Source organism: Triturus cristatus, chromosome 1_2, assembly GCF_964204655.1.
Source record: "Triturus cristatus chromosome 1_2, aTriCri1.1, whole genome shotgun sequence".
Taxonomy (NCBI): domain Eukaryota; kingdom Metazoa; phylum Chordata; class Amphibia; order Caudata; family Salamandridae; genus Triturus; species Triturus cristatus.
In genome coordinates this window covers 17,783,033-17,800,655 of record NC_140580.1, presented here as the reverse complement: position 1 = coordinate 17,800,655, position 17,623 = coordinate 17,783,033, and the positions used below count along the sequence as shown (strand labels likewise).

At 45.9% G+C, this 17,623-nt stretch overlaps 1 pseudogene across 1 annotated transcript in view; it reads left to right on the top strand.

Annotated features, from left to right (window-relative positions):
• Positions 1 to 17,623, top strand: part of LOC146866653 (serine/threonine-protein kinase 38-like) — a 659,816-nt pseudogene that overhangs the window by 78,242 nt on the left and 563,951 nt on the right. Inside the window, exons 2-3 of the transcript XR_014966481.1 lie at positions 14,266 to 14,317; positions 14,414 to 14,547. The product of XR_014966481.1 is annotated as a serine/threonine-protein kinase 38-like (transcript). The remainder of the gene's footprint in view (positions 1 to 14,265; positions 14,318 to 14,413; positions 14,548 to 17,623) is intronic.

Sequence of the window (17,623 nt, the reverse complement as noted above, 5' to 3'; positions counted from 1 at the left end):
CCTCTTCATTACTACCTCCACCTGACCCCGGACTCGGCAACGCTCTCCCTTACAGGCTTGATTATCCACTACTCCTCTCTCCAGTGCACCTTATCTCACAGCTGACCTTGGGCCCCCAGCCCCATATCAGGCCCCATCGGGCTCCACTTTGCTTTTTCCCGGTAAAAACATTAGTAAAATCACCTTCAAACTTAAAACATTGAATATAGCAGTAAATATAATTAGCATGCACTTTAAAGTATGTTCCACAGTAGCCCTTATGACCCGACTGCTAATTAAATAAACAAAAACAGAAAGGCCATAACAGGGCCGGCTTTAGAGCTGATGCGAAAGTCTTTTTTGGCGCCACACTAATAACCTCTTTCTCCATAAATACCTTTACTACCACCTTCCAACAGTGCCCCTCATCCCTCCATGGCCCCCCTAGTGATCTCCTCCTCAGATTCCCTCACTGCCTCACGCCACAAGTGCCCCTCTTCTCCCCATAGCCCCTCCCCCTCATGACCTCCTCCTTGGACTCCCTCACTACCACCATCCACCAGTGCCCCTTATCTCTCTGTAGCCTCTCCCCCCATAACCTCCTCCTCAGACTAGCCTCTCCCCCATAACCTCCTCCTCAGACTCCCTCACTACCACCCTCCACCAGTGCTCCTCATCTCACCCTAGCTCCCCCTCCACACCATGACCTCTTCCTCGGATTCCCTCACTGTCACCCAGGGCACAAGTCCTAAAAAAAGAAGTGGGGGGGACGCTGACGTCACAACAGCAAGTGATGTCACGAAAGGTGGCTTGCACCATCAGACTCATTGCCTCCCCTCGCTCACCCCTTAGATGCCATTGCATCAGAGAAGCCAGCGCGTGAGCAGCATTCTGAATGAGCTCCGATCTCGCCCCAGAGAGGCCAAAGAGTAAATGTGTGGCTCCAGTAATCGAGCTCCCGTGAAAATAAGTGAGGGGACGCCATCCACCCGCCTGGTACCCCGACTCGAGCCCTGCAGTCACCCTCCACCAGTGCCCCTCATCGCTCCACAGCCCCTCCAACTACCTCCTCCTCAGATTCCCTCACTGCCACCCTCCACCTGTGCCCCTCATCGCTCCGTAGCCCCTCTCTCATATGCATTTGTTGTTTAGCGCTACTCATATCAGTGTAGTGTGTCTGCACTTTACACCACGAACACATTATACAGAGACAATGAATCATACAAGTATGTTAATCAGTCTACAGGGAATGTCACATAAGCCAATGAGGATTACAAGGTGTAGGAATCTGCTGCATACTTAGAAAGAGGACACAACAACCATAAATAAAGATATTTCTCCCCGTTGTGCCTCTGGTGGGGAGGCGTACAATTCTGATACATTCCCAGGTCTACTAATGTTGGTGAATCTGGGAATGTGTCAGAATCCATGGTTAAATGTGCTGGAACACCTACACTCCACCTGAGGCATGCCTCCCTGCTGCAGATTAACGCAAGGCAGCGATTGCGCTGCCTTGTGTTAATCTAGATTCCTCAAACCAAGGTGGCCTTGCGGGACTAGATAAATCTCATATAGGTTTTGTGACGCCGTTTTGTGCCCTTGCGACGACGCAAAACCTTGATAAATATGCCCCTGTTTGTCTTTTCTTGTCTCTGCAAAGCGCTCACATTTGAATTCATCCACACCCTCTTTCATCTTGTTTCATTGCTACAGATACAATGATTTTGTTGTAATGTTAGCAAAATGGAATTAAACATGCCGAGGAGGGAAGCAAAAGTGTGATTTGTTATGAAATGTCTCTAAAAACCTCCCCAATAAAAGATTATTTGCAGCAAAACACTCCAAGTGTTGCTTTATGTGTATGCTATTTCAACTGCACACACTCCTGCTTGCTGCAAAAACCTAATACCTTTTTTCTTTTTCAATAATTTATTTTGAAGCCACATTTAATTATTAATTTGTGTGATTTAATGTGAACTGTACCTGACCAGCTACAAGCGTATTTCATTGAATCCATTACCCTGCAGAATTCATTTTTATTTTTGCTTTATTCTGAAGCAACTTGCGTCAAACAGCTGCCATACAATGTACTGTCGAAACGTTGCACAGCTTGCACAGCTTGATACATGTTTTAAATTTAAAAAAAATTATAATACACAAAGGGAAATGAAAGCAGCTGAAGATCACATAGCCACATCAGAGGTGAAATTAGTTAAATTTCATTTAATCACTTACACTTCTGCCATGACCAGCAGGTGTTAAATGGTAATGCATAGGCCTACTCGTAACATGATTATTCTGACCAAAACATGGTCATTATTCTTTAAAAAGGAAGAAGAAACGCACTTTATTGGCCACAGATGTTTCTCAACTACTCCTAGGGCAATTGATCTTGTTGCCGTTCAAGGATTAAAAAAGAGGAAATGGAAAATATAGTCAACTTCTTTACTCTGCAGGATGTTTTCTGAGCCACTTAATGGTTGAATTAATAATCAGTGCTAAAAAAGATGTACATGGTGCCAGTCTAGAATGTCACCCCTCGTTACTGCTGAAATATATTGTTCTAAATGGAGCGTAAGCTCATTCAAATCCATTTGGAGACGGAGGAGGGTGATAGACTCTTGTGGTTTCTTAACTGCTTAATGTTGAGAAAAAGCTAACATAGCATTCGATCTCGGAGCTTTCACTCATGGGCTCAGATTAAGATGGGCTGTAAAATATTGTCGAGAGGCAGGCCTGGAAATAGCATTACCGGTAGCCTTTGCCGCACTGTATTTCAAAGTTGGTCTGTGTCATCCATACTGGTGGGCAGTATATTTTGAGAGGGTTTGGTCTGGGGAAACACAACCTTAGGATTTAAAAGAGTATTCCATGGGGGTCAGCTTTACTGATAAAAATGTATCTCTGCCCAAACATACTCATTTTAGCAACATTAGAATGATGAAAGACTGAGGAAGTTCTAACTATATCACAAAACAAATCTATACCATTCACGTTTGTATGCAGCTCTTTGGTGACAGAATCAGTTCATTGGTCACTGTAATATGTTAGGATTGTAACTTCTGAACTGCAAGTAACACAAGGATCTCTGTGGCAAAGGCAGCAACCCACTGAGCTTCCACACAAAATACAGTTCATCTGCATTTAAAAACTACTGACAGACAAATAATTGCTCTCAAGCGAATCATTAATCACCAGCGTTATTGGGGCATCTTTTATTGTCTTATTGTTGTCCTGCATCGGCCATGATAATGATAAAAACTGTTTAAATGAAGCGCACACGAAGTACGTGTCCTGCTGGACCTGCGCATATTTTAAAAAAGAAAAGAAACGCATTCTCTTACCTACTACTGCAGTCTGCACTAAAACGAATTATCCACGCAGCAGGCTCAGCAGACTGCCCCAGGCCACAAGGTCCTCACGAGAGTGCGTAGTGGTGAAGCGCGTGACGCGTCACCGCTACGTTCTCATCGCGAGGGCTGGGCAAAAATGTAGCCCAGAGCCGTCATTGGTAGCGCTGGCGCTCGCTCTCCAAGATTGACGGCCCTGGAGCAGGCTGGGATGGGCGGCGCCGCGGGCAGAGAGATTAACGGTCATCATGGTGGCGCACTCAGCACTACAGGTTAGTGCGCGCTGCTTGCACTATACCTGGGCCGCCCGGCCGCGCGTGCCGTTGCGGCCGCGGCGGACTTTATAATTTATTTAGTGACACTGTGTCCCTAAATAAATTAAAAGGCCGCCGCAGCCGCCCTAAATATAGTGCCGCCTGGGGCGGTCTGCCCCCACCGCCCCCCCCCTAGCTACGCGCCTGACCTCTTTCATAAAACCGTGAGAACCGAATGAGAGACTCTCTCTCCATGCCAGAATCTGCTCTCTTTGCTACCAGCCAGCACTGTGGTTACATGTAAACATGGATGTGTAAGTGATACAATATAGATGCTCCTAATTCGATGAAAGTGTCAAACAGTTTCATTCCGCAGGGTAAGCGGTAGGGCGGGAAACAGCGAGATGCTGCACAGTGGGTGGGGGAAGGCATTTGTACCCTTGCCCCCCCCCCACGGCCGAAAGTGACGCAGCCAGCTGACCCCCTGGTCCCTAGACCAGGGAGCCTAGTCTGCTGACTCCTGTGCCTTCCCGTGGCACTAAGGCGGCTGCCCTGTTGGAGGGTCCCCTACGTGGCCCCCGGCCAGCCTTGGCAGTCTTGCTGCACTATTTGCAGCTTCCTACTCTTGAAAAGATAGGCATCGTTGATGCTGGCGGGAGGATTTGGACTGAACCTACTCTAAATAAAAGTGACCAACAGCTGATCTGATTCTCACTCCAGTGCCAGGCCCTTTGAGAAATAATGGTGACCTGCTGCACTGTCTGCATCTTCTTACTCTTGGGAAAATGGTCCTCATTGCCACTGGGGGAGGATTTGCATAGAACTCACTCTAAATCAAAGCGGCCAACAGCTGATTCGAGTGCAGCATGGCACGCGCCAGCCAGTGCCGTCTGAGTAACAAGGATGTCTTGTGTTGTCTTCTGTAACATGGCGGATTCCATCGGTCCTTCAAGTACACCTGTGATGGGGTTGAGGGTAGACCTGGGACTAAATTCGCTGAATCCAAGAAATACTGCACAGCTTGAATTTTGTGGAATACCAGAAGCCCCTGTGGTCTTGCCCCCCCCCCCCACCCCCACCCCCAACTGGTTGGTACCTGAATGTCATCAAACATTTACCACTCTCGTCATATGATCTACAAAATCATCGGACATATAGCATCTGACATACACCACGCTTTAAATATGAGCTACAAAAAATATGGCCAATAGGAGTTAATATTAGATAACACAACCCCAAAGGGATGATACCTTCGTATTCAGAGCACCCTCTACGTCAGACGTTATTCCTGTATACAGTGTTTTAATACACAACTGTAACGTGCTCATGGTGCCTTTTTTAAATCAATTTCTGATTATTTGCACCCTGCATGAATTTGGTGGGGCGGGGCTGGTGATCAGCCACTTTATGGAACTTCAGTATCAACTATATGACTTGTTGCCCCCCTCTTTTCGCTCCATGAGATGGTATCCATTCTTTGTTCACAAGGAGTATAAAATAAACAGTACCTCCCCCCCCCCATGATAGAGAATGGAGATTCCTAGCCAAACAGGCATATAAGGATAAAGTGGTCAACTGTCTCTTTCATGTGAAATGTGATGCGAGACACAAGCTGCTCATCAAGATGCTGAAAGTGCCTAGAGGCAGCCATCCCATCTGAGGCAGGTGTTTGCAGGGTCGTCCTACAAAAACATATAATTACCTGACGCCTCCTTTTCTCATGGCCTTCAGCCGATCATGCATCCCGGCCGCTTTTCCAGTACCAGGTCAATGACAGCAGGTCTTTGTGACACTGCACACTGGCATCCTGGAAATAGTAATGTGGCTGGACACAGAGCTTTACACTAAACCTAGAACTGGCAGGAACCCCGCAGGAAAAATACAGACATGACGTACATCTGCAACCTCATTGACAGGGTTCGAGGTTCAGAGCGCATAGACCCAGGCACCACGTCATTGCCACGGTAAAGTTTGAACCCTTGCCTTGTTTACTCTGTAACACACAAAAGTATTTTAATACCAGGGCATGCTGAGCCAGGTAATCACTGCTTGAAAGAAGGACTATAGGGAACAACGCATCCTACCCAAGAGTAGGCTCGAGCGAGATTTCAGTTATGGTCAATTTCACTTTATACACGGAATCCTTCACAATCCTTAAGGAAACCTTCTGAACTGCAAGTAACACAAGGATCTCTGTGGCAAAGGCAGCAACCCACTGAGCTTCCACACAAAATACAGTTCATCTGCATTTAAAAACTACTGACAGACAAATAATTGCTCTCAAGCGAATCATTAATCACCAGCGTTATTGGGGCATCTTTTATTGTCTTATTGTTGTCCTGCATCGGCCATGATAATGATAAAAACTGTTTAAATGAAGCGCACACGAAGTACGTGTCCTGCTGGACCTGCGCATATTTAAAAAAAGAAAAGAAACACATTCTCTTACCTACTACTGCAGTCTGCACTAAAACGAATTATCCACGCAGCAGGCTCAGCAGACTGCCCCAGGCCACAAGGTCCTCACGAGAGTGCGTAGTGGTGAAGCGCGTGACGCGTCACCGCTACGTTCTCATCGCGAGGGCTGGGCAAAAATGTGTCCCAGAGCCGTCATTGGTAGCGCTGGCGCGCGCTCTCCAAGATTGACGGCCCTGGAGCAGGCTGGGATGGGCGGCGCCGCGGGCAGAGAGATTAACGCTCATCATGGTGGCGCACTCAGCACTACAGGTTAGTGCGCGCTGCTTGCACAGCCTATACCTGGGCCGCCCGGCCGCAGCGGACTTTATAATTTATTTAGTGACACTGTGTCCCTAAATAAATTAAAAGGCCGCCGCCGCCCTAAATATAGTGCCGCCTGGGGCGGTCCGCCCCCACCGCCCCCCCCCCCCCCCCTAGCTACGCGCCTGACCACCACAAAGAGGAGATGCAATATCAGTATGCCCCCTTGGGGCGTCCCTTTGGAGGGGGGCATCCCTATGTAGGTGGGTGCAGTCAATCACTGCACCTGCCTGGTGGGGGATCTCTGTCTGTAGCAGGGCATTGATTGTAATAGGGTGCACTGTCCTTGTTTGCATCTGTCGCACCTGTTTAAAGGTGCACTGTTTCTCAAAGAAGGACAGTGAACACATTGCATAATGCGGGCAGTGGTGAGCTCAAAGATTTAACTAAGCACAGCATAACCGTCTATCCATATGCGTGTCTTTGTTACTCATAATATGAAACATCCTTTTAGCTCAAATGCTTAATATTTACATCACACAGAACGTGCACAGTCTCGAACTAATCCATATGAGAAGAATATTTCAAATTACATAGCGCCAATTAAGAAAAGCACTGACCACAGCTCTTATACCTGACTAATTATTAAAACTGGATTCCTACGGAGTAGAATGCTACCCATCATAAAGTGATTCAGTTCCTCATCAGAGGTAGAAGGTGCTATAAAAATACCCATTGCCAGGTCTCTGCCTGTGTTGTATTTTCTTACTGACCTGCCTCTACACCAAGACTTGAATCGAACTCCCTCTGCAGTAGCATTCTGTTACAGTTTTGAGGTAGCCGCTGGTACTTCAGATGCATATTCTGCATAAACTACGCAGCATGTTAAATTGCTTACTGCGTAGAATGAGGAGCCGCGGGGGAATAGTTTCTATCAGAGCTTTAAGTGGACCGGGTCCTGTCAGTGCTCCGCACCGGCAGTTTTAAAAAGTAGGTGCCGAGACGAGTCCCTTTTGGGCTCTCCCTTTTGCCCTCACCCTCAGGGTGAAAAAAATCGCAACTCTGCAGCAGTACCACCCTTCACTGCCTTTGATGTAACTTAATCAAGACGCCTTCTAGTCCTTTCACAGTGTCATAATGACAGAACTGAAGCACTTTCAATATTCATTACAACGAAGCTGTAGTTGTTGCTTATTTAGCTTAAAAATATCATATGGAGAGTGGATCACTAGTCCTGAAAAAACCAGGGTATGCAGTATCAGTACTGTGTACTGTTAAGAAACCCTCATTCACGTTTTTGCCGGTGGATTAAAGCGGTATATTTCGATTCTCCGCTCTGTAGTTGGCAACGTGACAGCATCATCATTGGGTTAATAAAATGCTTCCTCCGCCCGGAGGTTGTCCCACTGGTTATTTCAGTAGTGATCGTTGTTAAAAAGGAGAGTGTTAGTGTATGGTGAAGTGTCGTGTGGTGAAATATATTAAAAAACTCGTAAAACCAGTATATACCTTTTAATTAGACTGGGTTCGAGATGGTTAAAAATTACTCTGTGTGCACGAATTAGACTAGTTATGGTCTAGTGCACTATAAAAATGTCCATAAAAAGGTCGACATGTTTCAGCCCTCTATAATGCCCCAAAGGGTCAATTGGGCTTTCTTCAGGACTTAGCAAAGTGAAGGGGACCCTAATCTTGGCGAGTCTCCAGTGAGAAGGTGGAAGGATTATTCCACATGTTTTGTTCAATTTGAACCTTGTATCCCTTGTTGTGGGCTACATCGGGTGATTAGGAAGGTCGTTCACGCTCTTTGCGGCGTGGGTGTTCGACCAGATACAAGGTTCAAATTGAACAAAACATGTGGAATAATCCTTCCACCTTCTCACTGGAGACTCGCCAAGATTAGGGTCCCCTTTACTTTGCTAAGTCCTGAAGAAAGCCCAATTGACCCTTTGGGGCATTATAGAGGGCTGAAACATGTCGACCTTTTTATGGACATTTTTATAGTGCACTAGACCATAACTAGTCTAATTCGTGCACACAGAGTAATTTTTAACCATCTCGAACCCAGTCTAATTAAAGGTACATACTGGTTTTACGAGTTTTTTAATATATTTCACCACACGACACTTCACCATACACTAACTCTCCTTTTTTTACAACGATCACTACTGAAATAACCAGTGGGACAACCTCCGGGCGGAGGAAGCATTTTATTAACCCAATGATGATGCTGTCACGTTGCTAACTACAGAGCGGAGAATCGAAATATACCGCTTTAATCCACCTGCAAAAACGTGAATGAGGGTTTCTTAACAGTACACAGTACTGATACTGCATACCCTGGTTTTTTCAGGACTAGTGATCCACTCTCCACATGATATTTTTGATACTTGAGAGAAAGAAGCTGAGTGGGTCACATGCCCTTCTTTCTCCCTCCTATTTTGATTATTACAGCTTATTTAGCTTATGCAACTAACAACCGTTGACAAAGCCAACAGTCCTGACTTGTAGGTGTAATGTTACTGGTTGTATTATATAGCTGAATGTAATGAGAGGGTGTGGCTTGGTGGTTAGGGCGGCCGACTTTGAAGCTGTGATAACCAGGTTCGAGTCTGGCGGGAGGCTCAAACATCTTGTGATTCTGGGCAAATCGCTTGCCTGAAAATGAATGTGTCATCGATAATGCAACTGGTGCTCATGTAAAGCGCTCTGATACCTTCGAGTCGACTTAGCGCTATATAACCTCTCCCCCGCCCCTCCGCCCTCGAAGCAGCAGAATACCAGTCAGGCGCCACACTTGCTAAGCACAGATTCTTAGCTTATGTGTTTTTCAAGCCACGCCCTTAATCACATCGGACATGCCCCTTGAGATACCCCCTAGTTTTTCATCCCACTTAAAGCCCTGGTTTCTATGGTTCCTGGTAAAGACCTAACCAGTTCCAATTTGTTAAATTTGACTGCCATATTGAAAAGCTTGCATGAATATATGGACACATTCAGAATAAACTGTATCTCTTCACTGCGGCTGGAATTCTAGCAGTCAATAGTATACAGATGATATTCTGTAGATACTCAGTCCAAGCCTATGATGGATGGATAAATGACCACCATGCCTTAGAGATGCCAGTGGATTTGCTACACTCAACTTCGATTGCAGCAGTAACACAACGTGGGCCTGATCTGTGCGAAAGATGATGCTTCCACAGTAAATTCTTTGGCATGGGTCATCAGCGTATATTACTGCAGAGCAGCTTGTAGGCGATGAAGTCCTGTGCACTGGTAGTTTCAAGAGAGGGCATCTATATCATCAAAGTGAGGCCTACCACTCTTACTACTTCCGAGGCTTTTAAGAAGTAGATGTGGCTACATTGAATCCTCTTCCGTCCTCTAATCATGACTGCAAGGATGTGTACCAGTGCATAAGATTCTCTGCAGAGACTTGCAAAGCAATATGTGCTACATATTTACTGCGTTTAGGGCAATATCTCCTCTTTCCATTCTGAGCGTGTCGTTGCCTTTTGCTTTCTTTGCAGGTGTATTTTTAGGCTTTAATTTATTTTCTTTCTCTTGTCCGCAAACGTCTAACAAAAAGGCTAATAATGCTCCTTTTACAACTTTTCATGGTAGATAGATTTCCAACTAGACCTTTAACCTGATAGTGTTTTATCCCTTAATTTTTGTACTCGCAACATATAAAGCACAATAGTCCATTTACTCAGATGGATGTGCCTAACTGTGAGAAGTTGGCCTGGTATATGATGCTCACTAGTTAAAGTGATCACCTTGTACCATGCCAAGCAACCCTTATGGTGTGGTTGTAAGTCAACCTTTTCGGACTAGCTGCCCTAGTGGTAGAGTAGGCTAAGCAGTCTTTGAGGCTAAACTCGTGAAGCGTGTTAAGCCAGCTGTTTTACCAAATGCAACCCCCTTTTATACCAATGAAAGGACACCACACAGATATATATTCAAAATATATATGTATTTATTTCTCAAAGTAACCCCTAGTCTCTTTATGAGCACAGGAGCACAAATCGTCAAACAAGATTACAGTAGACTACACAGAAGTTGCACTTTATATGGATAGGCCCTGGTGGCCGCTCAAACCATATACTAAAATAGTGGTATAAGTACCACGAACAGAAAAGGGAAAAGGCCTAGGGCCTCTAGAATCGCTGGGCCTACAAGGAGCTAACTTCAGTTAGTGACCAGGAGGTCCACGGGTGGCGTGTGCAGAGCAAATAGTCACACGCGTGCTCCCATAGGTTTCAATGGGTGCGTAAAAAGTACAAAGTTACTGCAAAGAGGATCTTCCGGATGGACTAGGAACTCAAGATTTGGAACACAGGCACTAGAGATGTAATACTACACTTGGGCACAGGAGTGCCAGCTTTACCTCACCCACAGGAAGCGGGTGCATAGGCCTCGAAGTGCGTCGGGTTTCTTCTATCTGTTCCGTGGAGCCTGAAGACAAAGATGCTGCAGGCGGTCGGTCCGGGAGAGATGCGGTGGATCCAAGAGTGGATCGGAGATGTTGAAGACCTGTAAGCAGAGGGGACAGTGTTCACAGTCACTAGCCAGTGACCGGCGTGGCACCAGGTGGGTACCAGGCAATGTCGGGTGCAAACAGGAAGAAAGGTGTAGCTTGTCTCTGCAGCCACGTGGTCCCGGGAGGTCGACGACGCCCAGGAGTCGGTTCACGAGCTGTCCCACGCAGGCTCTCGCTGTCGGCGGTGTCGGCAACTTGATCGAAGCAAACAAGCCTTGGCAAAAGCAATTGTTGTAGGAGATGAAATAAGCTGATGGTTCTGACCAGCAAGGTCAGAGGGACTGCTCCTTTGGAGGGGAGCAAGGGCCAGTCTGGAGCAACCAGACCAGTGGTGTATTTTGTGAAGTTCGTCGCCGAGATGGCTATGTAACGCCCTGAACGTCTCCGGATCGTTTAACAGACACGACAATGAGGACGCAACCACTTGTGAAGGGTTAGTTCTTTTAATGAAGGCAAATAAAATACAAAGAACAAACAAAAGTTATAGTCACTGGAATCCTCCAGGCTAAGTACGTTACCAGCCCACAGCACGGATGGTCCTAACCGTCCTCTGCATATACGCCGATCCCGGCGTATGCCAACAGAGGGCAGAAATGAAATGGCCGACAATGCCAATCGGTAGGCTGTGAGGGGCACGAAGAGTGTTGGGGAGAATCGAGGAGTCAGGGAAACACCCAGCCGGGGTCTCTACCTGAAGGGAGCAGCCGCTCAACCTCTTCCTCAGACTGCACCGGGACGCGGGGTCACCTCCTGGTGATGCGTCACCGATACCCCAATCACAAGCAAGAAGACTGAACCGAGAGCAGCCGCTCGATCGATCCTGTGGACTTCCGAGTCTGTAACGCGGCAAACACCTCCTGGTGTGCGTTACAGCTGGCAGTCCCTGTGTCTCTGGTCGGGCTGGGAGTTACGACTCCAACCAGCAAAAGCGCCACTGCGCTTGGACTCAGCCGAGTCAAAAAGCGAAGCTCAATGGTTGACCGGTAGAGCTTCCGGGTCCTTCACAGGTGACGATGGGGCAAGACACGGCCCAGGGAGTAACGACTCGACCTACCTCCGTTCTTGCCTTACTGGAGCACCACTCCGGAACACTGCTCTTCACAAAGCAGGTACGTCGGTGTAAACACAATATCCGACAGCCTTGTACCTCCCGGTTCCTCCCTTTATAGGGCGTGTTTTCCTTGAGTTATGTAACAGCTCTCCTGTTTACATAAGGGCGTGTTTCCCTTGAGTTATGTAACAGCTCTCCTGTTTACATAAGGGCGTGTTTCCCTTGAGTTATGTAACAGCTCTCCTGTTTACATAAGGGCGTGTTTCCCTTGTATGACAGGAATTCTTGACAGGCTACTAGCCAGCGGGCCAGCAACCGGTTAGGCGCGTCGAGTGGCAAAATGCAGAAGGGCCCCACGCAGATCGTGGAGATGCTGGAGGGCTCACCTTTGGTGCAGATGCTGCTCGGGTGTTGGGCTTCTCAGATCCCAAAGCACAACTTGGAGGGAGCCTTGGTTGTTGCACTTGTCAGCTTGTCGTGGTCGTTTCAAGATGGCTGGCTCCACGTGTCTCGGTGCCTCCACGGGTCTCCTCTTTTCAGGGACTGTGGATCGGGCGGTGAGAGGTCTGGAGGTCCAGGTCTTGTCAGTCTCTGGGCTCGGGCTCCGGCGGGAGGCGGCGGCAAAGCAGACGTTGATTCGCTGGATGGTGCTTGCGTTAGCAAGGTGGTCACTCCCTGACCACAGGGGAGATTTCCTTCAGTCTTCTGTGCAGCAGAATGTCGAAGTTCCCGTCTTCTTCTTAGTTTCAAGTCCATTCCAGGATGTCTGAAGTCTTAGGACACAGCTCCTACCTTTAAGCGGATTCTAGGGGCCGGACTACCTGCTAGGTCCCTCCCTATGGGTGGGACCAGGAAGGTGGGTGGTTACACCCCCAATCCTTTGTCCAGCTCGCCCCAGACCCGGGACTGGTGTGCCCCAGGACCGGTTTGAACTGGCATATGCACCGAGGCTCCTTGTGAGCCACAGGCATGTCTGGTTTCTTTCAAGCCCTACCTGACCAATACACAAAATCCTGTCTGGGGTGGTGCATGCACCTCCCCTGGCAGGAAACCCTTTGTCCACACCTCCCAAGCTGGAAGGACTCCCAGCAGCAGGAGGGCAGACTTGTGTCTGTGGTGGCAGCATCCATTTTGTGGAGCTGAGGCTATGTCTGATTTAACCCGGGTTTCAGGTACTGTACATGTCGTGTCCCTCTAGAAGGGTGGAATGCTAACCCCGTCGCCAGAATTGGCGAGGGGTTAGTATTCCAATTCGTATGACACCTTACTCGACATGTTTTGATAAAGCCAAACCAAAGTTAGCATTTAACCGCGAGGTTCATAATGCACTTAAGAGTATATGGTATGACGATATCTGGAAACAGTAGAAGGAAGTTGTTCCGACCACTGCAGACAGGCTCAGCTCATGCTAGAGCACCATCTCACATGGAACCAAGCACTCTGCCTTCAGGATTGTTAAGGCGTGCCATAGGAGTGACTTATAGGTTACCAGGTGTCCCATTTAAGGTTAGGTATAGGTATACTACACCTAAGTAAGAGGTGATTACACCAACTTACCCCAGCTGAGTGATCAGCCAGTTGTGTCAGATTGTTAGGCCAAGCCTGGGGTGGCATAATACATGCTTCAGCCCCTGGCAGGCCTTGGGTACACCAATGCCCTGGGTACCTAGTGTACACTGGTACAGGGGCTGACAGGGTGATCCACTTCCAATTGGTTATGCACCTAGGGTGCATAGTTTTAATTTAGTAGAGAGAACAGCAGGCTGGGGGTCTGATTGGCAGGCCCACAGCCTCAATATGTCAAAAACCAGTGAAGCAAAAAGCAAAAATTTGGGGTGACCATAGGATAGCAGACCCTACTCTCCTACACTAACGCTGAGGGTTTGTCAGATGAACTCTGCATTTAGCTAACAAATTACATAACCAGCAGTAATGCCTCATCTCCTCTGTAACACATGTAAGTTATTTATGCCTGTGCTTTTTAGTTACAAGTCATTTTTTCCTGAAGAAAGGAGTATAAAATCAGACCCTAAAACTGCTGATAGCATTACATGGCATGTTGAGGGCACCGGAACTTGTATTTGTTGGAGTGATACCTAAATATAAAGCACATCGTTTATGCAGAGTGATCTATGAAAGTGTTGTATGAGCCAAAGTAAAGCTTGTTTGATGTGCTACTATAAAAATGCAGATTTTTCTTTCTTTTATGGTCTTAATTGCAAAAGGAACTTAACTAACAGTGTATTCTTCTTAATTTTAAGTCTCATAGTCACACTTGTTTTTATTTCATAATATCTCTCAAACATTTTTTAAATATATTGTTGTATACTAGTATATATTTCAACTTTGTAAAATATCTTTTTCCAGACAAAAGAAGTTGGAGAAAGTAATGGAAGATGAAGGTTTGCGAGACGAAGAGGTAAAGAGATGATACAAAAAGCTTACAATCTAAAATCAAAAGATGAATATTTAATATGCAGTTGTTTTCACACTGTCTTTTTGGTCCACTGTGTAGAAAAGAATGCGAAGGTCCGCTCATGCTCGTAAGGAAACAGAGTTTCTTCGCTTAAAAAGAACTAGACTTGGATTGGAAGATTTTGAATCCTTAAAAGTAATTGGACGGGGAGCATTTGGTGAGGTAAGATTGAAGCAACTTTGAACAAATACATTGTGTGACTAGATCATTGTAATAATTGTAGTTTCAGGTGATGTATTAATAATGTTTGATTTACTGAGAATACTTATCTCCCTTTGAGTAAGAATGTTTTTGTGGTACGAATCAAATTACCTCTTTGTGCTCGGAACGTCTGCAGTGTCAGTAGTCGGGACAATGACTTCCACCTACACTACTTCTTGTTTGTGTCCCTCAAGCATCAGCTCTAGGTTCTCTCCTTTTCTCTTTCTACACAACCGCTATTGGTGACCGTTTCTTGCTCTGGATTCTTCTGTCATATGTACACTGACAACCCCATCTCTGCTTATGTATCTCAGCTTGTTTATTACTGCAGTTCAAATTTGATTGGCCCATAAGATCCTTTTTCTGAATACTTCCCCCCCCCCTTTACTCCTATTATCTCTCAAACTTGTATCAGCGTCCCTCCTAACTGCATGACATTCAGCTCCTCAGCCAGAAATCTAGGTGTTCTGTTGAACCCTTTGATGTTCATGGAAGAGTTTGACCACCCTTGCCACAGCAACATGATACCAGGTTGTGAGAACATGAACAATACGTCAGTCTCCCATTCCATACCATAAGACATTCCCACACATTCCTAGTGAGCCTCCCTCAATATTCTTTCTCTCCAGCGGACAGGGTGATTAATTTCACGTTAGGGATCTTATTCATCTGTTTTAGTCACACACCAGCCACTTGCTTTTATCTTAAAGCTGTGTGAGTCTCTGCCAAAAGTAGGACTCTCTACAAGCTGTTGACAGTTGTGTTCAAAGTGATTTATGATATCTCACTGACCTCTTACCCTGCTACCCACCCTCCAGGAACTTACTTGGCACACTAAACACAGTATGTGCAGTTACCAGATTCCAGTCTCTTCATCTTCTAGGCTCTCATCGATTGAAAGCATGGTGTCTATATCTATGCCGATATTTGTGTGCTTTTAAACAAATCTCATGAGATTGGAGAGGGAGAATACACACTGACACACACACCATAGTCCAAATGTAAACTAGTCTAGTTTGAGACTATTCCACATAACCCTTTCTGTGTGTTGTTTTCCCCCCCTGATCATCACTCACAAATTGGCATTTATGAACAAATGCATCAGTTATCCATTCTGGTTTGTGTTTCGTATAACAACTTCCAATCTTGCTATGTATCACTTCTGTTAATATGTATGACACTTCTGCTCTTGTCATATAAATATATACACAAATGTGTGTTTTAAATAGCGGGAATTATTCTCCTCATGCTCAAGATGGGCGTTTAGCCTCCAGATTGTGTGCGTTTCTGAGTGACCGCTTAGCACGATCTGTCTTTGATCAGATTAGCCATTTGCTTGTAAGATAACGAGTACTGGTGTTGTTCATTCTTAGGAAGGAAAAGGACAATTTGTTTTATACACAAACTAGATATCTCCTCTTTAATAAGGGCATATAAGGCCAACCCCCACAAGTCAAAAAAGACTGCCTCAATTCCATTATGGTCTTCCACATAAAGCTTAGAAAGTTCCCATGTACAAGATGAATGGCCCAATTGTGGTCTGTGAGCTAACAGCATAGCCTCATATCATGAAGGTATGCAATTTACCTCCTATTAGCTACAACTTTTATGAAAAGTGACCTCTAATTGCAACTGTAAACTTCAGATCTCTGGTTAAATCCTTGAATGTTTTACAGGGTTGGTGGCAAAACCCTTATAGTGGAGCTCCCTCAAGCATTACTGGCACTGATTAAATGCATGGGACAGAAAGATCGATGGTAGGTGCAAAATAGGAAAACTGTTGTGTGGCCTTGTCGGTTGAGGGTGAAACAGCGACTAGGCTCAGCAGGTTTGTACCTATATTTTGGAGATGAGGCGCAGGGAGCTCTGCATTTGGCAGCTGTTGAAGAATGCTTACCCAAATTTCGTGTAACATTTGGACCTAATTTCAGCATCATAAAGGCTGTATTTTCTCTTCAAATCTGGGAGCGTATTGGTGGGAGTTCATCCAGGACTTCAAAGGGGCAGTCTGGCCCATATTAGGATGCACAATGCATTTAAGTTCTGGTTTTCATTTTCTCCAAGTTCATTCCGTCATGGATTTTCTCATTTATTGTTGAAGAAGACCAATCTAAAATGGCCCTTACATTCCACATTAATATTTGGATACATTTTAAGAATATATTTGAGAAAACAGCCAGCAGATTCTGAGCAAAGAATCGCTGTGTGACCTCATTCTATGAAAAAATAATGTCCTTTCTTACGTAACTTAGTTTCATGACTTGGCTGCTGAAACGGCTGGGTAGGGAGAACCCTCTTTTGCAGATCTAGTACCTTTTGAATAGTTCATTGACTTGTCCATATTAAAAGGGCATCATGTGCACGAGAGGAAGGCAGAAAGCCAGAGTCACCAGTGTGGCTCCAGTTTCCAGTTCTTGTTTTTCTTCTCTAGACTCAGTCAACTGAACGAACTCCAAAACCTGCCCAAGAAGAATCTGTGTAAATTTTGTATTACTCGAGGACCATTATCCAATGTCTAGAAGGACTTGCAAAGGAATTGTGCTGATCCTTGTCATTTGGTCAGAATGCCCAGTTAAACCAGCAAGGAAACATGAGGCTTTCTTCTGTGAGGGATAGTTTGATAGATCTGTTGCAGCTCCTTCATATCACATTGTCAAATGTCACAGGAGCCGATTCTAATCTATTTTTGCTATATGTTTGTCTGCACTGTGAAAAAGGACTAAATATCTGTCCCTCCTTTATTAGATTGTGGAGCGTCAGGGGTGTTGATGGATCATGTATGGCAAAAAAGACAACAAATATTTGCTCAAGGGAAGACTATTCCTGAAAGGGTACAAGTTGTGGATGGGACTTCACTGTTATCTGAAAGACACGTTAGTGATAGATTCCGTATCTTAGAATATCCCCAGGCGTCAAACTGGATCCGGAAAGTTTTGCTAGCAGTACCCCTGCGCTTCAGTAGGTGGCGGCTCCACGTCCGTCGCTGGCGTCGTAAGCGCCGAGATGACGTCACGAGACTACTATGCGTGCTGACGTCAGTTCTTTCTT